The sequence below is a fragment of the Saimiri boliviensis genome, chromosome 7 (assembly GCF_048565385.1).
Source record: "Saimiri boliviensis isolate mSaiBol1 chromosome 7, mSaiBol1.pri, whole genome shotgun sequence".
NCBI classification, from domain to species: Eukaryota; Metazoa; Chordata; class Mammalia; order Primates; family Cebidae; genus Saimiri; species Saimiri boliviensis.
The window spans coordinates 34,423,950-34,450,873 of NC_133455.1; the positions used below are offsets into that span (position 1 = coordinate 34,423,950).

General features: G+C 44.3%; 2 long non-coding RNA genes and 2 other non-coding genes across 4 annotated transcripts in view; 2 read left to right on the forward strand and 2 right to left on the reverse strand.

The window, feature by feature from the left end:
* Window positions 1–592: 592 nt before the first annotated feature.
* Window positions 593–664, reverse strand: TRNAW-CCA (transfer RNA tryptophan (anticodon CCA)). Its single transcript has one exon. It is a non-coding gene; the product is annotated as a tRNA-Trp (tRNA).
* Window positions 665–1,326: 662 nt separating this feature from the next.
* TRNAD-GUC (transfer RNA aspartic acid (anticodon GUC)) lies at window positions 1,327–1,398 on the reverse strand. Its single transcript has one exon. It is a non-coding gene; the product is annotated as a tRNA-Asp (tRNA).
* A 13,732-nt stretch (window positions 1,399–15,130) lies between these two features.
* The window catches only part of LOC141585082 (uncharacterized), a 142,424-nt gene continuing 130,630 nt past the window's right edge, over window positions 15,131–26,924 (forward strand). The window contains exon 1 of the long non-coding RNA XR_012518356.1: window positions 15,131–15,258. This is a non-coding gene — a long non-coding RNA (uncharacterized LOC141585082). The remainder of the gene's footprint in view (window positions 15,259–26,924) is intronic.
* Window positions 16,215–18,325, forward strand: LOC141585083 (uncharacterized). The gene is made up of 3 exons (XR_012518357.1): window positions 16,215–16,592; window positions 16,923–17,309; window positions 17,455–18,325. It is a non-coding gene; the product is annotated as an uncharacterized LOC141585083 (long non-coding RNA).

Consider the following 26,924-nt stretch of genomic DNA (forward strand, 5'->3'; position numbering starts at 1 on the left):
TTCCACCTTTATTATAAAGCATTTATAAAGAGGGATCCAGAGTCACTCACCTGGTTCAGAATCTTGAGTGACCCTTGGCAGGTTACTAACCCTGTGTGCCACAGCCACATCTGTAAAAGTGGGATAATAGTCACACATTGTGAGGTTGTTTTCAGTGTTTGCACGGTAAGGGCTAAAACACTTGATTAGTAAATAATTCAGAATTAGAACTTGTACGCTATTGTACGTGCTTTCAAAAGGCAAGCAGCCTAAAACTGTTTGGAAAAACAGCTTGTACAGTATATTGCACACTTCCTGTAATGGACCAGTGGACTGATATGCCCACTAATGCACAGCTGTAATAGTTCACCTCTTTACACATTATGCATGTTAAGTGACCAAAAAAACACCTCACTTTAAAAAGCCAAATGATACAAACATCAGCCTTGAGGCTCTTCGATATAGAGTAAACCGTATCTTCTTGCAAACAGAAGATTACTACCAAAATACCTGAAAGAGGAAAACTTAATTGTAACATTCAAGAAAATTGGCGGGAATACACCGTATCTTCTAGAAGTCAATAGCTAAAAATACGGAAGAAAAAAAAATCCCTTGACCCCGACGTGATTCGAACACGCAGCCTTCTGATCTGGAGTCAGACGCGCTACCGTTGCGCCACGAGGTCCTGCTGGGCTGTGGCTCGCGCAGTTTCTTAGGACACCGAGAAGTGGCGTTTCTTCTAAGAACACCCAGCTTTCCTTCGTGCACTCTCTGCCCCTCCACCCCAGTATCTGCTGGATCAGGAGACCGAGTCCTTCAGCGTCCGAACTTTCCTGACTGATAGTCCTGTACCAAGGCTGCGAGGTAACCAGCGGAGGCGGGAGAACTGGGCTTCCCGTTTAGTCTCCGGGATCCAAGGAAATTGGCTCTTCCTCTTCTTTACCGAATAATATCCGTTATACCCGCCCCGCCCCCGCCCTGATAGGCGCGAGACTCCGCCCTCTCCCCTCACCCAACGGGTTGGGCGCGCTCAGTTCGCGACCTCTAGTTGTAATCTGGCGGGGCGCCACTGCGCAGCCGCAGGCCTTTGCCAGCTGGAGGCTGGAGGCAAGGACAGAAGCTCCTAGAGCGTTTTCTTTTTCCCTTTCCTCAATTCCTGCAAACAATATAAGGCATTTTCTTTCACGAGGGGCTTTCATTTCACGGTGAGCGTTTAGCTTAAAAGTCACCATTTTGAAAAGACATGGTTGTGAACTTACAAGAGCTGGTTTAGCATATTATGTTTATTTAACAGGAATATCCCGTCAGAAAACAATGACGAATGACGTTGGGCAAAACGCTGACTGTCTCCCCGTCGGGGAATTGAACCCCGGTCTCCCGCGTGACAGGCGGGGATACTAACCACTATACTAACGAGGAGCCGCAGGATTTGGCGCTCTCTGACAGCTCTTCAAGGAGTTGTAAGATCCTTCCAGCCCCGGTCAGCCTCCGCCTGCCTCTGGGAAAGTACTAAAGCCCTGTTTCTTGGAGAGGCTGATAGGCTTGTTGTGCTCCCTGGGCGCCTTGGATTCCTGATGTTTGGGGGGAAGAATGAACGGTTTGGAATACGTGAAGCAAACTCACTTCTCATGTTAGTGCTAGGGAGGTGTGTGAAAATAGTTTTTCCCAGGGCTCTTGAGCTTTCTAAATTATTTAGATTGCTGGCCTGAGGTTTTTTTTTTTTTTTTTTTTTAATTTTGACCATGAGTATGTGAGTTGCGGCGGAACCTCCCCCTTACAAATTTATACTTTCATTCTGAAGTTCAAGTTCAAGGTTAGCATATGGCTGCCAGATGTCTGGAACAGTTATGATTGCCGTGTTCTCCGTGCCTCTTCAAACAATTCATAAGCCTTTTTTTTTTTTTTTTTTGAGAGGGAGTCTTGCTCTGTCGTCCAGGCTGGAGTGCAGTGGCACGATCTCAGCTAACTGCAGCCTCCGCATCCCAGGCTCAAGTGATTCTTCCGCCTCAGCCTCCCGAATAGCTGGGATTGCAGGCGTTTACCACCGTGTCCGGCTAATTTTTGTGTTTTAGTAGACAGAGGGTTTCACCATGTTAGCCAGGTTGGTCTCGAACTCCTGACCTCTAGTAATCCACCTGCCTCGGCCTCTCAAAGTGCTCAGATTACAGGCGTGAGTCACCGTGCCAGACCAGTTCACACAGTTTTGTAACCAAAGGCGCTCAAATGAAATGACCAACTGCGGTCAAATGAAATGTTTTCAGCCAACTTCTGTTTTGCTCTCTCTAGGTGGCTACCGTTTACCTGGAAGTGACAAACGAAGTACTAAATGGCTAAATAATAATACGTTAAAATAATTCAAAACTAGGATGTGCCACTGATTAAACATAGGGTTAGGAAAGTGCGCTAATTGGATAATTAATGTCATCCTAAGCCCTTTCATAGACATGATCAACCCTCTTCCCAGGAATACTAAAAAAGCCTCACATGTGAACTTCTTTTTTTTTTTTTTTTGAGACAGATTTTCGCCCTTGTTCCCCAGGTTGAAGTGCAGTGGCGGGATCTTGGCTCACTGCCACCTCTGCCCCACGGGTTCAAGCGATTCTCCTGCCTCAGCCTCCCGAGTAGCTGGGATTACAGGCCCCCTCCACCACACCCGGCTAATTTTTTGTATTTTTGGTAGATACAGGAATTCACCATGTTGGCCAGGCTGGTCTCCAACTCCAGACCTTAGGTGATCCATCCACCTCGGCCTCCCAGAGTGCTGGGATTACAGGCGTGAGCCACTGCACCCTGCCATAAACTTTTGACTTTTCTCTAAAGGAGTGTGTTTATAGGCACAGATAAACTGACAACGAGTGAAAGCGTTTCATTATGGAACTTAAACTTAACGCGTCTCATCTCCGACCCAACCAATCAGTACTCCCGACTCACTGACCCCTACCCACCAAATTATCCTTAAAGATAATAAAATAAAAATGAAAAAAACCCTCATATGTGCCTTATGGAATCCCTTGTTTCTAGTGTGCTTACGAATTAATGTATTATTGATAATAAATTATAAGATGTTTTTCATCTGATGGAAGGGATAATTTTTTAATGCAGATATTAAACAAATGGCAATTTCTGAGGCTTGCTGGCTTTTTTTCTTTCTTTTTTGCTCTTTTATTATTGTTATTATTTGAGATGGAGTCTTGCTTTGTCGCCCTGGCTGGAGTGCAGTGGCTGGACCTCCGCTCACTGCGACCTGGGTTCAAGCGATTTTCCTGCCTCAGCCTCCTGAGAAGCTGAGATTACAGGCTTGAGCCACGAGGCCCAACTAATTTTAGTAGAGACAGGGGAACAGGGGTTTCACCATGTTGGCCAGGCTGGTCTTGAACCCTTGACCTCAAGTGATCCACTCGTCTAGGCCTCCCAAGAGTTGGGATTACATGGTGAGCAGCTGTGCTCAGCCTTTTTTCACTCTTATTTTTTTTGTTTTCTTTTTTTTTGCGTGTGTGTGACGGAGTTTTGGAGTTTCGCTCCTGTTACCCAGGCTGGAGGGCAATGGCCTGATCTCGGCTTACTGCAACTTCTGCATCCTGGGTTCAAATGATTCTCCTTCCTCAGCCTCCCAAGTGACTGGGATTACAGGCATGTACCATCACGGCCAGCTAATTTTGTCTTTTTAGTAGAGATGGGGTTTCACCGTGTTGGTCAGACTGGTTTTGAACTCGTGACTTCAGGTGATCCACCCGCCTTGACCTCCCAAAGTGCTGAGATTACAGGCATGAGCCACTGCGCCCAGCCCCTTTTTCACTCTTAATTACAACCAAAAGCCTCAAAACAAACTCAGTGTGCAGGGGCCTCCTTCTAGTTTGTCCCTCCAAAAACTTTTGCCAGGTCCAAAGGGCACTGTGATTGCTATGATGATGTCCTTGTCCTGGTAAGATCGAAGGGAATTCCCCAAATCTCTCACTTCCTAGAGTTATGGGGCAGTGAACTCAGGTCTCCTGAATCACCTGTTTGCCCCCTGTTTTGCACTGTGGGAGAAAAGTCTTCATCTTTTCCTTTGGAAGAGGCATCCTGTCCATTGAAGCTCTCATAAAGCTATGCCAGTGCTCACACACATGTTGTTACTGCTGTTTTTTCATCCCTGGTGAAAGTAAGAGGCAGCCTGAGTCAGCGAGATCAGGGATCCTGGAACGCAGCACCTGCTGTCCATCTTCCAAAAATGGAAAGGAAAAGAGAGGGCAATTAACCTGAACAGGGTGAGGGAGCTCAAGAGATTCCTCCCTGTCAGCACTGGGCAAAAATAAAGGTTAAAATCTGATCGGCAGTACAGAGGTCACAGAACTCTCTTTGGGAATAAATGGCATGATGGCAATAGGTGTTACTGAGTTTCAAATCCTGCTCTTCCTAAAGACTTATGTTGCATATCTCAGCTTGCTAAATGATTCACATTCATTTTATTTTCTCAACAGCCTGTTTACTTATTTATTTATTTATTTATGAGATGGAGTCTCACTCTGTCACCCAGGCTGGAGTGCAGTGGCGCGATCTCGGTTCACAGCAACCTCTGCCGCCCGGGTCAATGGGACAAGTGTTTTTACTCCTATTTTACAGGTGGACCAAGAGAATCTTCTGCAAGACCACACAGATAGGAGATGGTGAAAGGCCAGGAATCACTCAAGCTCTGACTGCAAAAACTGCAATTTTCACCCTGCTGCACAGTTCCATATACATGTATGTTAACAAATAAGTACATATTATGGAGAGAAAAACTTTATAACTAGTATCAACCTACGTGTCACCCTTATTCCCATATTAATATTTGCTAATCTTTAATTACTGGCAGATACTGTAGTTATTCATTAACTTATTGAAACCACAATGTGCCAGACATTGTTTTAGATGCATGGGGAGGTTTTCATAAATAAATCTTGTTCTTTTGGATCTTTTATCCTAACAGAAAAAATACAGATAATAAACAATGACTACAATAAATTGACACGGAGATTATACATAAGTATGTTAGACAGTTATAAGAGCAGAAATAAAAATAGCAGAGTAAGGGGATTTGGAGAGTGGCAAGTTAAATAGGTCAAGGTAAACCTCATTAGAGGGAGTTTCCCTCTGTCGCCCAGGCTGGAGTGCAATGGTGAGAACTTGGCTCACTGCTACCTTAACCTCCCTGGTTGAAGTGATTCTTGTGCCGCAGCCTCCTAAGTCGCTGGGATTACGGGCGTGTGCGCCACCACACCTGGCTACTTTTGTATTTTTGGCAGAGACAGGGTTTTGCCATGTTGGCCAGGCTGGTATCGAACTCCTGGCCTCAAGTAATCTACCCGCCTTGGCCTCTCAAAGTGCTGTGATTACAGGCATGAGCCACTGCACCTGGCCAAAGGTCTAATTTGAGCCTACTTAAAGGAATTAAGAGATGTAGTCATGCAGCTCTCTGGGAGGGCTGAGGGCCTTAGAGGTCACAGTAAAGACTTTGGTTTTTATTATTAGGGAAATAGGGACCCACTTCAGGGTTTTTAACATTAAAAAAATTGATACATAATAATTACACATATTTATGGAGTGTATGTGATATTTTAATACATACATACAATGTGTAATGATAAAATCAGGGTATTCAGTGCACTCATCACCTGGAACATTTCTCATTTCTTCACGTTGGGAATATTTCAAATCCTCTCTTGTAGCTATTTTGTAATATACAACAAATTATTGTTAACTGCAGTCACCCTACTATGCCATTCAACACTATAACTTATTCTTTCTTTCTTTCTTTCTTTTTTGAGATGGAATCCCATTTTGTTGCCCAGGCTGGAGCTCGTTGGCACCATCTTGGCTTACTGCAACCTCCGCCTCCTGGGTTCAAGCAATTCTTCTGCCTCAGCCCTCCAGTACCTGGGATTAGAGGCATGCACCACCATGCCTGGCTAATTTTTGTATTTTTAGTAGAGACGGGGTTTTGCCGTCTTGGCCAGACTGGACTCGAACTGACCTCAGGTGATCCACTTGCCTTGGCCTTCTAAAGTGCTGAGATTACAGGAGTGAACCATCACACCTGGCCTAGAATTTATTATTTCTATCTGATTGTATGTTTATACCCATTAACTAACCTGTCTTCATCTTCCTCACCTTGCTCTTTCCCAGCCTCTGATAAGTATCATTCTACTCTACCTTCCTGAGAACTGCACGGTTTTGAAGAGAGTAGTGATATGGCCTGATTTATGTTTTAAAGGGTCTTTGGTTGGACAACATAGCAAGACCCTATCTCTACTAAAAATTTAAAAAATTAACTGAGTGTTGTGGCTCACACTTATAGTCCTAGCTACTTGGGAGGCTGAGATGGGAGGCTCACTTGAGCCCAGGAGTTTGAGGCTGCAGTGAGCTATGATCATACCCTTACATTGAAGTCTGGGCAACAGAGTGAAGCTCTGTCTCAAGAAAAAAAAAAGGATCAGACCAGGCGCAGTGGCTCAAGCCTGTAATCCTAGCACTTTGGGAGACCAAGGAGGGCAGATTGCCTGAGGTCGGGAGTTCAAGGCCAGCCTGACCAACATGGAGAAACCCCGCTGCTACTAAAAATACAAAATTAGCTGGGCATGGTGGTTCATGCCTGTAATCCCAGCTACTCTGGAGGTGGAGGTAGCAGAATCGCTTGAACCCAAGAGACAGAGGTTGTGGTGAGCCGAGATCATGCTACTGCACTCTAGTCTGGGCAATAAGAGCAAAACTCGGTCTCAAAAAAAAAAAAAAAAAAAAAAAAAAAAAGAGAAAAAAGAAAAGGGTCTTGGATTGAGAGTGGATTGTTGGAGGGCAAGAGCAGGAGCAAGAACTATAAAGTCTATTGCAATAATCCATATAGGGGATGTTGGTAGGTGGTTCAGGCTACAGTGAAAGTGATGGAGAAGGTGAGAGGCATTTTGTTTGTTTATTTATTTATTTATGAGGTGGAGTCTTGCTCTATTGCCCAAGCTGGAGTGCAGTGGCATGATCTCAGCTCACTGCAACCTCTGCCTCCTGGATTTGAGTGATTCTCCTGCCTCAGCCTTCCAAGTAGGTAGGACTACAGGTATGTGCCACCACACCCGGCTAATTTTTGTATTTTTAGTAGAGATGGGGTTTCACCATGTGGGCCAGGCTGGCTCGAACTCCTGACCTTGTGATCCGCCACCTTGGCCTCCCAAAGTGCTGGGATTATAGGCGTGAGTCACTGTGGCTGGCCATTAGTTTATTTTTTTGAGACAGGATCTCACTTTGTCACCAGGCTGGGTGTAGTGGCGCAATCAGGGCTCACTGCAGCCTCAACCTCTCGTGCCCAAGAGATTCTCCCACCTCAGCCTCCTGAGTGGTTGAGACCACAGGCGCACGCCATCATGCCTGGCTAATTTTTGTATTTTTTGTAGAGACAGTTTCACAATGTTGCTCAGGCTGGTCTCGAACTTCTGGGCTCAAGGGGTCCTCCTACCTTGGCCTCCCAAAGTGCTAGTATTACAGGCCTGAACCACTGTGCCTGGCCTCAAGTGCTGATGTATTTTGCAGGTTGAGCCAATATAATTTCTTGGTAGAGTAAATGTACGGTATGAGTTAAAAAGAGGAATCAAAGACGCCTCCAAAATTTTTGGCCTGAGCAACTGGAAGGCTGGAGTTGCCATCACTGAGGTTGAGTACAGTAATGCACAGCTTCAGAGGGCACCATTCATATTGACAGTCATGTGAAGGGCACAACTGGGAAGAAGTTGTTAAAAGAAAAACTTCAGCTGAATTAAATGTAAAGGAGTTTGGCCAGGTGTGGTGGTTCATTCCTGTAATACCAGCACTTTGGGAGGCTGAGGCGGAAGGATCAGAAGTTTGAGAGCAGCCTGGTCAACAAGGTGAAACCCCATCTCTACTAAAAATACAAAAATTAGCCTGGCGTGGTGGCACATGCCTATAATCCCAGCAACTTGGAAGCTGAGGCAGGAGAATCGCTTGAACCCGGGAGGCAGAGGTTGCAGTTACTGCACTCCAGCTTGGGCAGACAGAGAAAGACTCCACCTAAAACAAAAAAAAATAAATATAAATAAGGGCCGGGCGCGGTGGCTCACACCTGTAATCCCAGAATTTTGGGAGGCCAAGGCGGACAGATCATGAGATCAGGAGTTTGAGACTAGTCTGACCAACATGGTGAAACACTGTCTCTACTAAAAATACAAAAATTAGCCAGGTGCGGTGGCAGGCACCTGTAATCCCTGCTACTCAGGAGGCTGAGGCAGGAGAATCACTTGAACCCTGGAGGTGGAGGTTACAGCAAGCGAGGATTGCACCATTGCACTCCAGCCTGGGCGACAGAGCAGGACTCCGTCTCAAAACAAACAAACCAACCCAAAAATAAATATAAATAAATAATTTTTTTAAAAAAGTAAAGTAGTTTATCTGAGCAATAAACTATTTGCGAATTGGGCAGCCTTCAGAATCACAGTAGATTCAGAGAGACTCCAGGGATGCCTGGAAGTCAGAACAAATTTACAGGCAAAGAAGAGGAGTGAGGTACAGAAATAGCTGGATCGGTTACAGGTTGATCCACTTGCCTTACTTGAACACAGTTTGAATGCTTAGTCTATGAGGGGTTGAAGTATGGCTGCTGTGATTGGCTAAGACTCAGCTGTTGTTGCAGGCACATATTCCTAAATTAGGTTTTCAATCTTGTCTACCCATTAAGTTAGGTTATGGTTGTCCACAAGGACTCAAATATGGAAGTATGGGGTCCTGCTCTGGCTATATTTAGTTTGCTTTAACAGAGGCAAGGTACCATCCATAGACTGTGCTGTGGATGGCACTCCTTGGAATTGCTCACCATGGCAGCCTTGCATGTGGAGTAGTGACCCTGGTGGGAGTGGGGGGATGATCCGCATTTCAGTTTTGGATGTGTTAAGGGTAAGACATCAAAGAGTCAGTTGAATGGTTGAGTACTCATTGTGTAGGGTCTGGAGATACAGTAATGAACAAAGACCCTGATCACCAGGAGCTTTCATTTTAGTGGAGGAGAAACATATCACTAGTAAAAGAATAACAACAACAAAAAAAGCAAAATTACAGGCTGGGCGCGGTGGCTCACGCCTGTAATCCTAGCACTTTGGGAGGCCAAGGTGGGTGGATTGCCTGAGCTCAGGAGTTCAAGACCAGCCTGGGCAACACAGTGAAACCTTGTCTCTACTAATATACAAAGAATTAGTAGGGTGGCATATGCCTTTAGTCACGGCTACTTGAGAGGTTGAGGCAGGAGAGTTGCTTGAATCTGGGAGGCGAGGTTGCAGTGAGCTGAGATTGTGCTATTGCACTCCAGCCTGGGTGACAGGTGGTGGTGTTGGGGGTGGGGGCTCATAAATAAATAAACCCCAGGTTGGTCTTGAATTCCTGAGCTCAAGCTCAGCACCTGCCTTGGCCTCTCAAAGTGCTGGGATTACAGGTGTGAGCCACCAGGCTCCGCCCCTCTCCTGATTTCTTCAAGGTCGGATAAGCAACTTATTTTCAGCTTGGTGGTGTGGAACTCCAGCATGAGTGACTTTATTTTGGTTTGTCTGTTGGCCCTAGTGTAGGAGCTCAGTTCAAACCAATGACTTACTGTAAATTTTATTTAATACTATTTAATCCTTATTTAAATCCTGTGAGTTTGCTATAATAATTTTCTCCTTTTTACAATAAGGAAACTGAGGCACTGGACGATGAAGGCTACAGAGGTATAAAGTGATGGACATGTGTGCAAAATACTATGAGATTACAGAGAAGGGAGGACTGGTGTGGTCAAAGACCTGTTTTTAGCTGGGCCTCCAAAGAATGATGATGAATTTAGAAAAAGAATGGGGGAAATGTTTTCTAGCACTTAGGGAACAGAGAAACATTAATACAAAGGCTCAGAGCATGTGGCAATTTGGGAAATGTGGCAATGTGGGACAGAGTATGTGGTGGAGGGGCTGCTGCTTAGGGGACCGGAGCAGCAGGAGGCAGGAAATGTCTTCACCTTTCATTATAATGTGCAACTGGGGAGACTTAAACATCATGGACTTTGAGGAACTGGCAGGAACCTTACCGATCTTCTTGATCCTTTCATTATACTGATAAGGAAACTGAGGCCAGACAGCTCCAGTGATTTAATTAAATTCCTGTGGCAGAGACCATCACCTTTATCTGTTGCTGTAAAGTAAGGAATCTGTGGGCTTAGTGATTAGGTGTCCCTCAGAGGTTTCCAGGGCCTCAGATCTTGCCATCAATTTCCTTAGGGTTATCTGTTCCTGGACTGGCCTAGGCTTCCTTTCTTTTAGGGAACTGGCCTACCATTATTGGCCCAAAACCAACAGGAGATCAGTGACCCTCCCTGTTCCTGACTTTTTTCCTGCCTTGCTGACCACCTGCTGACCTATCCGGGTTAATAGCTTTGCTAATCTGGTTAACCTTAAGGCCAGCACTAACCCTAGTGCCAGGAACAAAGGGGCCTGGTAACCCACACTCTCCTCTGGCCCTTTGGTGTTCAGTCCTCAGGCTACTGGAAGGGACAAATTCTTCAGCCTGTTTGGAGTGGGATGGAATGGTTTCTACTTCTTTTCTTTCTTTCTTTCTTTTTTAGACCTGTCTCACTCTGTTACCCAGGCTGGAGTGCAGTGGTGTGATATCAGCTCACTGCAACCAGCACCTCCCCGTGTAGCTGGGACTACAGGTGTAGGCCATCATGCCCAGCTAATTTTTGTATTTTTAATAAAGACAGAGTTTCACCACTTTGGCCAGGCTGGTCTCAAATTCCTGACCTTGTGATCTACCTTGGAACCTCAAAGCTCTGGGATTATAGTCATGAGCCACTTTGTCCAACCTTTTCTCTAGTCTTGACCTGTTTTCTAAACACAAAGCAACAGAAAAACTTCTGCTTCAAATGCATGACTCAGGTCTGGAATTCAAGTTCCTGCTATCTTAGGAAAAAAGCTGCCTGTAGTGTTTTTGAAATTTCCTATTCTCCTGCCTGTGATTAACTGATGTGATCAGCAAAGTTTTTTATCATCAGAAATTATCAATAAAATGAAGTTAGTGATCTAGTAATAAGAAGAGAACCAGCACAAGACAGTACTCAGAATTACATTTTTTTCTATGCATTTGTAAGTATTGAACATGTCTGGTGGCTCACAGGTGTAATCCCAGCACTTTGGGAGGCACAGGCAGGCAGATCACCTGAGGTTAGGAATTCAAGACCAGCCCGGCCAACATGGTGAAACCCCGTCTCTACTAAAAATACAAAAATTACCGGGTCATGGTGGCATGTGCCTATAATCCTAGCTACTTGGGAGACTGAGGCAGGAGAATTGCTTGAACCCGGGAGGTGGAGGTTGCAGTGAGCTGAGGTCGCATCATTGCACTCCAGCTTGGCGACAGAGTGAGACTCTGTCTAAAAAAAAAAAAAAAAAGTCTGAAGGGAAGTAGCTGAAATATTAAAATTAGTTATATCTAGGTAAGAGTGTGTTGATCTCTGTTCTTTTTGCTTTTCCATCTTTTCTAAATATTCTACGTGCAAATATTATTCTCGAACTCAGAAAAGCAAATAATATTTTCTTTAAAGTTACTAATATTAAGCAAAGCAAATAGCTCAACTGTACATTTGTGATAGTCCTCTTAGCCTATTACATGTTGAATAACATTCTAGTTGGCTTTCCTTGTTAGCCAAAGATTTCATTATTTTGCCTCTTAAGTCGTTTATTTCTAGTTTCTTAAGGTGGGGAGGACGTGAGGAGGGTGAAGAAGCAAATTCAACTTCAGTAAAACAGGGCGTGCAGCCTTTTCCTCTGAGTCCCTTTGTCTCAAGGTCCCTGTGTTCCGGGTCTTTTGTTGTTCTCTGCATGGACTTTGTATTCGAGATTTAAAGAAAAACAAGTGCTGGCCCTCCTTGCGCCCTCTGGTGTCCCAATGAGGTATACCCGGACAAACCCCACAAAGATCACAGCCATTTTCACACAAGCGCTCTCCCGACGCAGTGATGCCTGGAGACGGGAATGTCTGGAATCTTAGAGGAAGGAATCGTACCCCGACAGGCACGGCAGGCTTAGTCTTTGAAACTTAATCAGAGCCTGTAACTATGGATACTTTTGGGAAAAAAAAAAAAAACAACAACAAAAAACCTTAAAAGCAGTATCTGGGCTGCAAGTGTTTAAAAAACCTAATAGTAAATAAGTCAATTCTCAAAGCATTTGGTACAGCTTTCTGGGTTCTAAAACTAAGACCTTACTAGATATGTTGTTTTACAAATACAGCATAAACCAGGACTTTGTTATTTGCTTTTAAAATTTCTTTTAGAGACAGGGTCTTGCTCTGTCACCCAGGCAGCAGAGCAGTGGTGCAATCTTAGCTCAATGCAGCCTCGAATTCCTGGCCTCAGGTGATCCTCCCTGCTTCCGCCTCCCAAAGGGCTGGGATTACAGGTGTGAGCCACTGTGCCTGGCCTAGGACTTTGGGTTAATTGCAAATAAATTAGGTGAAAGAGGTCTGAATACCTAGGCTTCAGCTTGACTGAGGATAGTGATTTCTTCAAGCTTTACCATGTAAACCAAAATAAAATTCTAAACTCTCCAACCAACTGAATGAATGCTTCCTTGTCCAAGGGCATTCCAAAGTTACCTGAAACACTAGTTCATGCCGTGATGAGAACAGGTGGTCAGGCAAGCCTCATTATATTCTCCTCCCTTTGGGATTCACATACATCTGACCAGCATTTACATTAAACCAGAGACCTTGAGTCTGACAAAGCAGGCTTTTTGTAGCAGTAAGACACCAACATGACAGACAGCAGGCCCTGAAGTAAATTGAAGTATTTTACCCATGTATATATATACACATTTATAATTATGTAATTAAATGTATATATACACACACATATATGTATGTGTGTATATATACACACATATATGTGTGTGTGTGTATATATATATTTGACACATTTTGAAATGGGCCTGCAAAGGTGTCTCTTGTGGGGAAAATCTGCTTTTGGTAGAGAATCACCTTCCCTTTCCAGATCTTTTTCCTTAACCAGGAGAGAATTAACTAAGAGTCTTGCACCTTAAAAAGGTAAAAACTAAAATGTTTACAATCTGGCCTGGTGCAGTGGCTTACACAGGAAATCCCAGCACTATGGGATGCCGAGGCAGGTGGGTTGCTTGAGCCCAGAAGGTTGAGACAAGCCTGGACAACATGGTGAAACTCTGTCTCTACTAAAAATACAAAAATTATCTGGGCGTAGTGGCGCATGCATCTGTAATCCCAGCTACTCCTGAGGCTGAGAGGTATGAGGATGACTTGAGCCTGGGAGGTGGAGGCTGCAGTGAGCTGAGATTGCGCCATTGCACTCCAGCCTGGGTGATGGAGTGAGACCCAGAAATATTTACAATCTGTTTTCTTTGAAGCCTGCTACCTGGAAGTTTTATCTGCATAGTAAGAACCTTGGTTTTTGAGGCTGGGTGTGGTGGTTCACACCTGTAATCCCAGCACTTTGGGAGGCTGAGGGGGTTGGATCACGGAGTAGGGAGTTCAAGACCAGCCTGGCCAATATAGTGAAAACTCATCTCTACTAAAAATACACAAATTAGCCTGGCGTGGTGGTGCGTACCTGTAGTCCCAGCTACTTGGGAGGCTGAGGCAGGAGAATCACTTGAACAGTAGGCAGAGGTTGCAGTGAGCTGAGATTGTGCCACTGCACTCCAGCCTGGGTGACAGTGGTCCCCATCCCTCATCTTAACCCAGGCACTCCCTTCTATAGATATCAAACTGTTTCAACTAACTGCCAGTCAGAAAGTCTTTGAATCCACCCATCACCTGGAAACGCCCCATCCACCTTCGCTCAACGTGGAGTTGTCCTGCCTTTCTTGAGAGAATGAATGTATATCTTACATGTACTGATTGATGTCTTATGTCTCTCTAAAATGTATAATAAAAAGCTGTAGCCCGAACACTTTGGGCACATGTTCTCAGGATCTCCTGGGGCTGTGTCATTGATCGTGGTCACTCATATTTGTCTCAGAATAAGTCTCTTCAAATATTTTACAGAGTTTAACTTTTTTCTTCATCGACAATCAACATGGGAGAGTTGATACTGAAGGCTTCTTTTGTCTATAATATACTTTATTCTGTCACATTTTTCACCAAGTTGTTTTGTTTGTTTTTTATAGAGATGAGATCTCACTTTGTTCCACAATCTGGTCTCTTGGGCTTAAGAGATCCTCCCTCCTCAGCCTTCTAAAATGCTGGAATTACATGTGTGAGCCCCGGCCATCAAACTGTGCCTTTTTTTTTTTTTTGAGCTGAAGTCACTCTGTCAACCAGGCTGGAGCATAGCAGCATGATCTTGGCTCACTACAACCTCTACCTCCTGGGTTCAAGCAATTCTCCCTACCTCAGCCTTCTGAGCAGCTGAGTAGCTAGACACGGTCTGCCACCATGCCTGGCTATTTTTTTTTTTTTGTATTTTTAATAGAGACAGGGTTTTGTCATGTTGGGCAGGCTGGTCTCGAACTCCTGACCTCAAGTGATCTGCCTGCCTCAGTTTCCCAAAATGCTGGGATTACAGGCGTGAGCCACCCCCTGTAATGAATGAATGCTTCCTTGTCCAAGGGCAGTTTTGCCCCTGGCTAAACTGTGCTTTAAAAAATTATATTTCCACTAAAAAATGTAGATGTAAAATATATTTTTGATTTAAATATTTGACTGATAAGATCTCAGGCATTAGGTCAGGCATGGTCTGGCCTGAAGTCCTGAGGTCAGGCTTTCGAGACCAGCCTGGTCAGCATGGTGAAACCCCATCTCTACTAAAAATATAAAAATTAGCCGGGCATGGTGGCACCTGCCTGTAATCCCAGCTACTTGGGAGGCTGAGGCAGGAGAATCACTTGAACCTGGGAGCGGAGATTGCAGTAAGCTGAGATTGTGCCACTGAACTCCAGCCTGGGTGACAGAGTGAGACTCTGTCTAAAAAAAATCCCCAAAAAACAACCCCCCCCCAAAATAAACCAAACAAACAAAATCTCAGGCATTACAGTTTTATTTGAATAAGCAATTTATGCACACAGAACAAAGTTCAAAAAGTACCAGAAGGTACACAGAGGGAAGTCTCTCTTCCTTTTTTTTTTTTTTTTTAATGATACAAGTCTCTTTCTGTCGCCCAGGATGGAGTGCAATGGAATGATCCTGGCTTGTGCAACCTCTGCTTCCTGGGTTCAAGTGATTCTTCTGCCTCAGCCTATGGAGTAGCTGGGATTACAGGCATGCCACCACGCCTGGGTAAGTTTTGTATTTTTTAGTAAAGGTGGAGTTTCACCAGGTTGGCCAGGCTGGTCTCTAACTCCTGGCCTCAATTGATCTGCCTGCCTCGGCCTCCCAAATTGCTGGAATTACAGGTGTGAGCCACTGTGCCCGGTTTCTCTCTCATTTCTAATTCGTAACATTCTGGCAGCCCAACAAGGCCATCAGAGGCTTTGGGTACTCTCTTCTTATTCTGGGTCTTTCTTCTCTGCTGCCTTTAGCAAAGGGATGTTTCTTTTTCATGATTTGTCACTTCATGTGAGTCATCTACAAGATAGCTGCTGCAGCCATCATGGCCACTTTCAAGGCTAGAACATGAAGGAAGAGGCAACTCCAGCACATTTGCGTTTTTTTTTTTTTTTTTTTTTTTTTTGAGATGGAGTTTTGCTCTTGTCACCCAGGCTGGACTGCAATGGTGGGATCTCAGCTCACCACAACCTCTGCCTCCTCAGTTCAAAAAATTCTTGTGCCTCAGGCTCCTGAGCAGCTGGGATTACAGGCATGTGCCACCACGCTCGGCTAATTTTTGTATTGTTAGTAGAGACAGGATTTCACCATGTTGGTTAGGATGGTCTCAAACTCCCAACCTCAGGTGATCTGCCCTCCGCGGTGTCCCAAAGTGTTAGAATTACAGGCATGAGCCACCACTCCCGGCCTACACACTTTCCTTCTGAATGTCCCTTTTAACTGGGAGAAAGCCTTCCTAGTGGAATCCTGGTGGTTGTTTTCCTGTTTTGTTAACTACTATTGGGTCACACAGAGGCTGGGAAAGTGAGTCTCAGGCAAAAGGGAATAGATAGTAATTCTAATATCAGTTTTATCAGTTTTTTTGTTTTTGTATTCTAGTGTTCTCTGCTGGGTGTAAGAATGGAAATTTATTAGTGTAACACCATTTCTCCTCAATTCAACAATGATGTTTTCATCTTTTTTGTTTCAGGAGACACATCTATAAAACTACATTACAATTTCAAATCCAAGTTGGACAACTTTTTTTTTTTTTTTTGCAGACATCACCGTGTTAGAAAAGTTGGACAAGTTTTGAAACCATTCTGATCCTATCCTTCTTGTCTTCCAATTCCTTCTAAGGCATCTTATTATTCATTTATTTCTAATTTTCCTAATTATTAAAGCTCTTTTTTCCAGAGTTAGTTTGGGTTCCGATTTTCTTCACTTTCCTGATGGAGTTATTTTAGAATTGAAGGGTATATTAGCAACTGAGGCAGTATTGACATCATCAATATTTTAGGATTACATGTAACCATATTTCCCAGTTGACTTGAGACAGTTCCAGTTTATACCTCTTGTCATAGTGTGTGTGTGTGTGTGTGTGTGTGTGTGTGTTTATGTGTGTTTTCTGAGACGGAGTCTCTCTCTGTTGCCCAGGCTGGATTGCAGTGGCATGATCTTGGCTCACTGCAACCTCTGCCTCTTGGGCTCATGTGATTCTCTTGCCTCAGCCTCCTGAGTAGCTGGTATTACAGGCAAGCGCCACCACGCCTGACAAATTTTTGTATTTTTAGTAGAGACAGGGTTTTACCATGTTGGCCAGTCTGGTCTTGAACTCTTGACCTCAAGTGATCCTCCTGCCTTGGCCTCCCAAAAGTGATGGGATTATAGGTGTGAGCCACTGCACCTGGCCCTAGTATTTTTTTTTTTTTTTTTTTTTGAGACGGAGTTTCGCTCTTGTTGCCCAGGCTGGGAGTGCAATGGCGCGATCTCAGCTCACTGCAACCTCCGCCTCCTGGGTTCAGGCAATTCTCCTGCCTCAGCCTCCTGAGTAGCTGGGATTACAGGCACACGCCACCATGCCCAGCTAATTTTTAGTATTTTTAGTAGAGACGGGGTTTCACCATGTTGACCAGGATGGTCTCGATCTCTTGACCTCGTGATCCACCCGCCTCGGCCTCCCAAAGTGCTGGGATTACAGGCTTGAGCCACCGCACCCGGCCGGCCCTAGTATATTTTATAATCAGATTGCATTCAATCTTAAAAGTGTCTGGGTTTTGATGAAAAGTCATTTATTAGGCTGGGTGCCGATAATCCCAGCTACTCAGGAGGCTGGGGCAGGAGAATCACTGAACCCAGGAGGCAGACGTTGCAGTGAGCCGAGATCAGGCCACTGTACTCCAGCTTGGGCAACAGGGCAAGACTTGGTCTCACCAGAAAAAAAAAAAGTCATTTATTATCTGAAATACCCATCAAAATACCACTATTGGCATTTTGCTCTGGTGTCTCCACCAGTGGGAGCAGGATCGTCATAAAGGGTGGGGTTTGTTCTGCCTCTATTATATCCCCAGAGCCCAGAACAGTACCCAGCACCCCGTAAGTGCTTAATAAATATGAATACATCTGTGCATAAATTCATTTCTTGGGACTTGGCACATTGCCACTTGAACAAATGGATTCTATTAACAAGGAATATGGAGCAATGATTTTGGGGTACACAACTCATGGTGCCTGCCAAAACATGCATTTTAGATTTTGATAGATATCGTTAAGATGTTCTCCGCAGGGACTGAGCTGGTTTACACTCCCACCGGCAATATGTGAGAGCATCTGTTTCTCTAACCTTCAACCACATGGTGTTATCAAAATTTTTATCTGTGCCAATCTGGTAGTTTAAATTTGCATTTCCCTTATTATGAAAAGATAGAGCATACTTTCATATGTTTAAAAGCCATCCGAAATTTCTAAGAACTGTCTGTTCATATCCTCTGCCCATTTTTTTTTCCAGTGAATTACTGGTCTTTTTCTTATCAATCTGTAGAAATACAAATAGTTGTTCCAAGGTTTTCATATCTTTGCGTTTGTTTGTGGTGTTGTAGTAAGCAGAATTTAAAACATGCATTTATATTTAGCTTTTTTCCTTTTATTGCATCTATATTTTGCATCAAGCTTAGAAAGACTTTCCCAGATTGTAAAATAATTCTCCCATTTTTTCTTGTCTTACTTTCAAGTTTTCAGTTTTTTTCTTATGTAAGTCTTTATCTATCTGAAATTTATTTTGGTGTAAGAGTTGAGATGTGAATAAAATCTAATACTGTTTATTGAATAGCTCATCTCTTCCCCACTGGTGGAAACTCTGGAGAGTTCCTGATATTCAGAGACTATTTCCTATGAAACTTTTAACACTCTGCAAATTCTAAGGAAAGAAACTCAAGGGCAAAGCAGTCAGGATGGAATTTTAATTTGTAGTTTCATGTCTTCCACTTCCTCAATTGATGATAATGCTATCTTTTATGAAGCATGTATGTATTAAGCATAATACCATAGAAGGCTATATAAAAATATAGACAATTTATAGAATAATGGTAAAATGAACACCTGTGTACTTATTATCCAGATGAACACGTAAAACTTTGCCAGTGACTTGAAAATCCTCTGTGCGCTCTACTTTAATCGTTTCCTTCTTCCTCCTCAAGAGGTAACTACTATTCTGATTTTTTGATAATTATTTCTTGCTTTACTTTATAGTTTTACTACCTATATGCATCCTTAAATACTATGTTGTTTATTTTTTTATCTTTGATGAAAATATCTTTGTTGTTGTTGTTGTGTTTTGAGACAGGGTCTTGATCTATTGCTCAGGCTGGAGTGTAGTGGCACAGTCACAGCTCACTGCAGTTTTGACCTCCCAGGCTTCAGCAATCCTCCCACTTCAGCTCCCCAATCAGCTGGGACTACAGGCATGGACCATCATTCCTGGTGAATTTTTGTATTTTTTTTTAGAGACAGGGTTTCGCCGTATTGCCTAGGTTAGTCTCGAACTCCTGGACTCAAATGATCTGCCTGCCTTGGCCTCCCAAAGTGCTAGGATTACAGGCGTGAGCCATGGCTCTTGGCCTGTTTTTATTTTTTTGAGATGAAGTTTCGCTCTTGTTGCCCAAGCTGGAGTGCAATGGCGTGATCTCGGCTCAAAAATATTGCTTATTTTTGACAATTGAGTGGCAAGCCCAACCATTGCGACAGACTCTCAAAAGATAAGCTCTGGGCCAGGTGCAGTGGCAGTCAGTGTTCCTGAGAGAATGCAAGAGCTCCTTTAGGGAAGTCTGCGGTCAGGGTCAAGAGTGAGTTCTGGGAAACAGGATATATCACAGCTGGAACATCTGGCGGGGCTGTAGTTTGGGTCAGGTAATGGATATCAGCAGAAACATGTTCAAGAAGTGGGAGGCTCTCTATCTGCAGCTCCCAAGCTCTCAATGGTTTTTCACCTACTTTCAGGAAGAAATCAAATAAAACCCCTTCTATGGGGTATAGGGTAAGGCAAATTTCCTCAGTTTATGCAGACAGCATGTCATGGTGGGTGTGTTCGTTTTCTATTGCCGCATAATAAATTATCACCAATGCAGCAGCTTAAAACAATACACATTTATTGTCTCATGGTTTCTTTCTTTCTTTCTTTTGAGAGGGAGTTTCCCTCTTGTTGCCCAGGCTGGAGTGCAATGGCACGATCTTAGCTCACTGCAACCTCCACCTCCTGAGTTCAAGTGATTCTCCTGCCTCAGCCTCCCAAGTAGCTGGGATTACAGGCATGTGCCACCTCGCCTGGCTAATTTTGTATTTTAGGTAGAGACAGGGTTTCTCCATGTTGGTCAGGCTGGTCTCAAACTCACAACCTCAGGTGATCCACCCACCTTGGCCTCCGAAAGTGCTGAGATTAAGATGTGAGTCGTTGCACCCAGCTTTTTTTTTTTTTTTTTTTTTTGAGATGGAGTTTCGCTCTTGTTACCCAGGCTGGAGTGCAATGGCGCGATCTCGGCTCACCGCAACCTCCACCTCCTGGGTTCAGGCAATTCTCCTGCCTCAGCCTCCCGAGTAGCTGGGGTTACAGGCACGTGCCACCATGCCCAGCTAATTTTTTGTATTTTTAGTAGAGACGGGGTTTCACCATGTTGACCAGGATGGTCTCGATCTCTCGACCTCGTGATCCACCCGCCTCGGCCTCCCAAAGTGCTGGGATTACAGGCTTGAGCCACCGCGCCCGGCTTTTTTTTTTTTTTTTTTTTAAGATGAAGTCTTACTCTGTCACCCAGGCTGAGTGCAGTGGCATAATCTTGGCTCACTGCAACCTCCACCTCTGGGTTCAAGTGATTCTTCTGCCTCAGCCTCCTAAGTAGCTGGGACTACAGGTGTGCACCATCACGCCCAGCTAATTTTTTGTATTTTTAGTAGAGACAGGGTTTCACCATATTCGTCAGGCTGGTCTTGAACTCCTGATCTCATAATCTGCCTGCCTTGGCCTCCCAAAGTGCTGGGATTACAGGCATGATCCACTGTGCCCAGCCTCTTTTTTTTTCTGAGATGAAGTTTTGCTCTTGTTGCCCAGGCCGGACTGCAATTGTGTGATCTCGGCTCACTACAACCTCCACTTTCTGGGTTCAAGTGATTCTCCTGCCTCGGCCTCCCGAGTAGCTGGGACTACAGGTGCCCACTACCATGCCCAGCTAATTTTTTGTATTTTTAGTAGAGATGGGGTTTCGCTATGTTGGCCAGGCTGGTCTTGAAACCCTGACCTCAGGTGTTCACCTGCCTCAGTCTCCCAAAGTGCTGGGATTACAGGCATGAGACACAGTGACTGACATGTCTTATAGTTTCAACAGGTCAGGAGTCTGGCACATTTTAGCTGGTTCCTCTGCTCAAGGTCTCATTAGACTGATAGTGAGACATTGGTTGGCTGCCCCCTCCTCTGGAGGCTCATTAAGGAGCAATTCATTTCCAAAGTAGCTCAGGTTGTTAGCAGAGTTCATTTCCTTGCAGATGTAGCACCAAAGGCTCCACTTTCTTTCTTTTTTTTTTTTCTCCTCCTTCTCCTTCTTCTTCTTCTTTCTTCCTCCTCCTTTTCTTTTTCTCTCTCTCACTCTCCTTTCTCTCCTCCTTCTCCTCCCCCCTCCTCCCCCTCATCGTCCTCCTCTTCCTCTCCTCCTCCCCTCCTCCTCCTCCTCTTCTTCTTCTTCTTCTTGTTCTTCTTCCTCTTCCTCTTCCTCTTCTTTTGAGATGGAGCCTCTGTCTGTTGCCCAGGCTGGAGTGCCATGGCACAGTCTAGGTTCACTGCAACCTCTGCCTCCTGGGTTCAAGCAATTCTCCTGGCTCAGCCTCCCAAGTAGCTGGGATTATAGGCATTCACCATCATGCCTGGCTAGTTTTTGTATTTTCAGTAGAGAGGGGGTTTCACCATGTTGGCCAGGCTGGTCTAGAACTCCTGACCTCAAGTGATCTTCTTGCCTTGGCTTTCCAAAATGCTGGGATTACAGGTGTGAGCCACTGCTCCTGGCCTTCATTTCTTTCTGGGTGTCAGTGGGGACTGCTACCAGCTCCTAGAGGCTGCTCTCAGGTGGGATCCTCCACTCAGCAATGGAGACTCTCCCTTATGATGAGTCTCCCTTATGTTGAGTTTCCCTCGTGCTTAGAATCTCTGTGGCTTTTCTCTTCTTCCACCAGCCAGAGAAAATGCTTTTAAATGCTTGTAAAGGTCTCATGTGATTAAGTCAGGTCTACCAGGATAATCCTCTGTCTTAAAGTCAACTGATTAGTCACCTTAATTACATCTGCAAATTTTTTTGTCATGCAAGGTGACGTAAACCTAATCATAGCTAGGGGGGTAGAGATTATAGAGGCCATTTTAGAATTCTGCCTATCACAGTGAGGAGGGCAGAAACTCAAATGGTACATAGTCAGGATATGCCAAGCACAGACAAAATCTAGGTCAGACTCACCAGGCCTCAAAAAGATGGTCCAATGGCAAGGAGTATCTTGGAGATGGCACCTATGATATCTGCATTTTCTGTCACATTGCTCCAATCTGATTGACTGTCCTCTGCATCTGACATGTAGCTGTCATTCTAGGACCTCTTTTTATCATCCTCCTGAGCATCCTTTTAATTTCTCTCGTGTTGAATTGCTTCTCACCTGCATCCCATTTCTTCCTCTTTACTCTTTTTTTTTTTTTTTTTTTTTTTTTTGAGACGGAGTTTCGCTCTTGTTACCCAGGCTGGAGTGCAATGGCGCGATCTCGGCTCACCGCAACCTCCGCCTCCTGGGCTCAGGCAATTCTCCTGCCTCAGCCTCCTGAGTAGCTGGGATTACAGGCACGTGCCACCATGCCCAGCTAATTTTTTGTATTTTTAGTAGAGACGGGGTTTCACCATGTTGACCAGGATGGTCTCGATCTCTTGACCTCGTGATCCACCCGCCTCAGCCTCCCAAAGTGCTGGGATTACAGGCGTGAGCCACCGCGCCCGGCCTTCTTCCTCTTTACTCTTACACTCTTTTGCTTTCCTCTTATTCTGATGGAGCCAATCTTCTTGAAACTTCTTGAGAATGGGTATACAGAAGTTAAATTTTTTCAGACATTTTATGTCTAAAAAAGCTTTTTTTTGGTTTGGGATGGAGTCTCACTCTGCCACCCAGGCTGGAGTGCAGTGGTGCAATCTTGGCTTACTGTAACCTTCACCTCCTGGGTTCAGGTGATTCTCCTGCCTCAGCCTCCTGAGTAGCTGGGATTACAGGTATGTCTCACCATGCCTGGCTAATTTTTGTATTTTCACTAGAGATGGAATTTCACCATGTTGGCCAGGCTGGTCTCAAAGTCCTGACCTCAGGTGATCCGCCTACCAAAGTGCTGGGATTACAGGTGTGGGCCACTGCACCCAGCCATAAAAACCTTTATATTTTTATTTTTAGAGATAGGATCTTGCTCTGTCACCCAGGATGGGATGCAGTGACATGATCATAGTTCATGGTAACCTTGAGCTCAAGGAATCCTCCTGCCTCAGCCTCCCAAGGGGTTAGGATGACAGATATGAGCCACTATGCCTGGATTTTATTTTATGTTTATACTTGATTGATAGCTTAGCCGACAATATAATTCTAGTTGGAAGTTGTTAGCCCTCAAAATTTTGAAGGCATCATTTCACTTTCATTGTGCTGGATAGTCTGTTGTCCAGCTGTGCATCCCCATTATCCCTTCTAGAGTCCGCTCAATGTTAAAGAAGAGAAACTTGTAGTTACATGTGCCAGAATCCCCTCCTTCATTTGATTCCAAGTTGGAGTTTGCAATGAGATGCACTTGCATGAGAAGGAAATAGAAAAGAAGAAACCATTATTTGACAGAGGCAGTTGAAGGCAGACACGTGGGCTGAAGGCAAGCCCTTGAGAGTTTCCTGTTTTGGTGCTGTCAGAAGCTGGGATTGAAGGCAATGGCTTACCTTAGATTGCTGAGATTTTTCCATGGCTTGCGGTAAAGTTCTGTGAATCACTTTCTTCTACTGGCTACTCTCCTGCCTGTCACATCCTCAACACTTAGTTCTTTTTGTTTGGAGATAGAGTCTTGCTCTGTCACCCAGGCTGCAGCACAATCTCAGCTCACTGTAACCACCACTCCCAGGTTCAAATGGAGATTACAGGCATGCACCACCATGCCTGGCTGATTTTTGTATTTTTAATAGAGACAAGTTTTGTGCCACCATGCCTGGCTAATTTTTGTATATTTAGTAGAGACAGGGTTTCACCATGTTGTCCAGGCTGGTCTTGAACTCCTGGCCTTAAGTGATCCACCTGCCTCGGCCTCCCAAAGTGCTGGGATTATAGGTGTAAGCCATCACACCTGGCCTCAACACTTAGTTCTATGAACCTTTGATTTCCTCAGTGCTCTTCCTATTTCTGTACTAAGAATGGCTTCTGTTCTCCTGGTCAAATCCTAACTAATTTGTTGTATTAGTCCATTTTCGTATTTCTATGAAGAAATACCTGAGATTGGGTAATTTATAAAGAAAAAGAGGTTTAATGGTCTCACAGTTCCAAATGGCTGGGGAGACCTCACAATCATTGTAGAAGGCAAAGGAGGAGCAAAGACACATTTTACATGGTGGCCGGCAAGAGAGTGTGTGCAGGGAAACTGCCCTTTATAAAACCATCAGATAGCCTGAGATTTGTTCATTATTTCGAGAACAGCATGGGAAAAACCCATCTCCATGATTCAATTACTTCCCGCCAGGTCCCTCCCATGACACATGAGAATTATAGGAACTACAATTAAAGATGAGATCTGGTTGGGGACACAGCCAAATCGTATCAGTTGTCTTGCTCTCAGCATCACTGTTGAGGTATCTGAAGTGATATTGATTCCTGATATTTTATGTGTGACCCTTTTGTTCCTCTCAGGGGGTTGATAGAATCATCTCTTTGTCCCTTAGTGTTTTGAAATTCCACAATGATGTTTTGTGAGTGGTTCTGTTTTTGTCCATGGTGCATGGCTCCCAGAGAGACCTTTCTTTTTTTTTTTTTTTTTTGAGACAGATTTGCTCTTGTTGCCCAGGCTGGAGTGCAATGGCACGATCTCACCTCACTGCAACCTCTGTCTCCCAGGCTCAAGTGATTCACCTGCTTCAACCTCCTAAGTAGCTAGGACTACAGGCCTGTGCTGCTATGCCTGGCTAATTTTGTATTTTTAGTAGATACAGGGTTTCTTCATGTCAGTCAGGCTGGTCTCGAACTCCAGACCTCAGGTGATTCACCGGCCTCGGCCTCCCAAAGTGCTGCAATTACAGGTGTGAGCCACCGTGCTTGGCCAAGAGGCCTTTCAATCTGGTGACTCATGCCTTGTAGTTCTAAGATATTTTTCTAGATTGACTATTTTCTTCTACTTATTTTTTCCGTTTTGTCTTTCTGGAACCACTATATCTGGATGTTGGACTTCCTGGGCTATTTTTTTTTTTTTTTTTTTTTTTTGAGATGGAGTATTGCTCTGTTGCCAGGCTGGAATGCAGTGGTGCGATCTTGGCTTACTGCAATCTCCGACTCCCCAGTTCAAGTGATTCTCCTACTTCAGCCTCCCGAGTAGCTGGGATCACAGGCGTGTGCCACCACACCCAGCTAATTTTTTTGTATTGTTTTTTTCTTTTTTGAGATGGAGTCTTGCTCTGTTGCCCAGGCTGGAGTGCAGTGGTACGATCTCGGCTCACTGCAAACTCTGCCTCCCAAGTTCAAGTGATTCTCCTGCCTCAGTCTCCTGAGTAGCTGGGGTTACAGGCGTGCACTACCACACGTGGCTAATTTTTGTATTTTTAGTAGAGATGGGGTTTCACCATATTGGCCAGGCTAGTCTCATACTCCTGACCTCAGGTGATTCACTTGCCTTGGCCTCCTAAAGTGCTGGGATTACAAGTGTGAGCCACTGTGCCCAGCCTGTATTTTTTTTTTTTTTTTTTTTTTTTTTTAGTAGAGACAGGGGTTTCATCATTTTGGCCAGGCTGGTCTTGAACTCCTGACGTAGTGATCCACTCCCTTGGCCTCCCAAAGTGCTGAGATTACAGGCATGAGCCACTGCGCCTGACCTGGGCTAGTTTTTTAAAAAAATTTAATTGCTATTTCCTATAGCTTTGTCTTTTTGCTCTACTTTTGGGAGATTTCTATAAATTTATCTTCCATTCCTTATTTTGAGGTTTTAATTATGTTAGCATCTTTTAAAGTATCAAGTGGTCATTCTTAGACTCATATGATAGGATTTAGTTCTTGTTTTATGGAAACAAAATATTATCATTTTGAGACTATCAGGGAGTTTTTCTGAGGTTTTCTTCTACAGCTTCCATTTTCTTCAAGTTGCTTTGCTTTTCCCCCTGCTGTTTGGATTCTGATGTTGTTTCTAGGGGCTTTCCTGAGATGACTGGAAATCCTCGGTTATCTGCTCCTTAAGACAATTCGCTGTTCTGAGTGTGGGTAGAGCCTTCCACTTTGGGGGCCTCACTGTAGATGTCCTGGATGATTATCCACCACCCCCATATCTGTATTTTTTGGTCTTCCCCTTTCACTTGGTTAGATTACTTAGAAAGTATTCCAATTACCTGTCTGGAGGATTAAGGCCGCATTGTCAATGCTTTGAGATAAGAGGGTAAGGGTCTCAGCCTTCAGTGAACACATAGCTACTTGAAACTTACTTAATACTCTTAATTTCACTACAGTATCCATGACCTTAACTATCCTCAAGTCTAGAGAACTTTATTTTACTGTTTTCAGAAAATAAATCATCAGTATTTTCTGGTGTGGGAGAAGGTTAACTGGTGTATCTATACAGAATGAGGAAAGAGGAAAGGTATTAACTGCTGTCTCCTTATTTATTATCTTCTTCCACTCCCTGTGCTGCCAGTTCCTAAGACCTTTGATAATTCTGAAGTGTTAATTAGGTTGGTTCTCAGCTTTCTTCACTGCCAGTTTAGAATTCAGCTTTCTTGGGTCTGTCATCAGTTACCCCTCATCTGTTTTTCAATTTCCAACATTTCTCGCTGTGTTGCCTCCTCTCTTGTTTTTAAGATTTTGTGGGTTTATGTTGTTTTTTTTTTTTTTTGAGACAGAGTTTTGCTCTTGTTACCCAGGCTGGAGTGCAATGGTGCCATCTCGGCTCACCGCAACCTCCGCCTCCTGGGTGCAGGCAATTCTTCTGCCTCAGACTCCCGAGTAGCTGGGATTACAGGCACGCGCCACCACGCCCAGCTAATTTTTGTATTTTTAGTAGAGACGGGGTTTCACCATGTTGACCAGGACGGTCTCGATCTCTTGACCTTGTGATCCACCACCCTCCTCGGCCTCCCAAAGTGCTGGGATTACAGGCTTGAGCCACCGTGCCTGGCCGGGTTTATGTTTTTTTTAAAAAA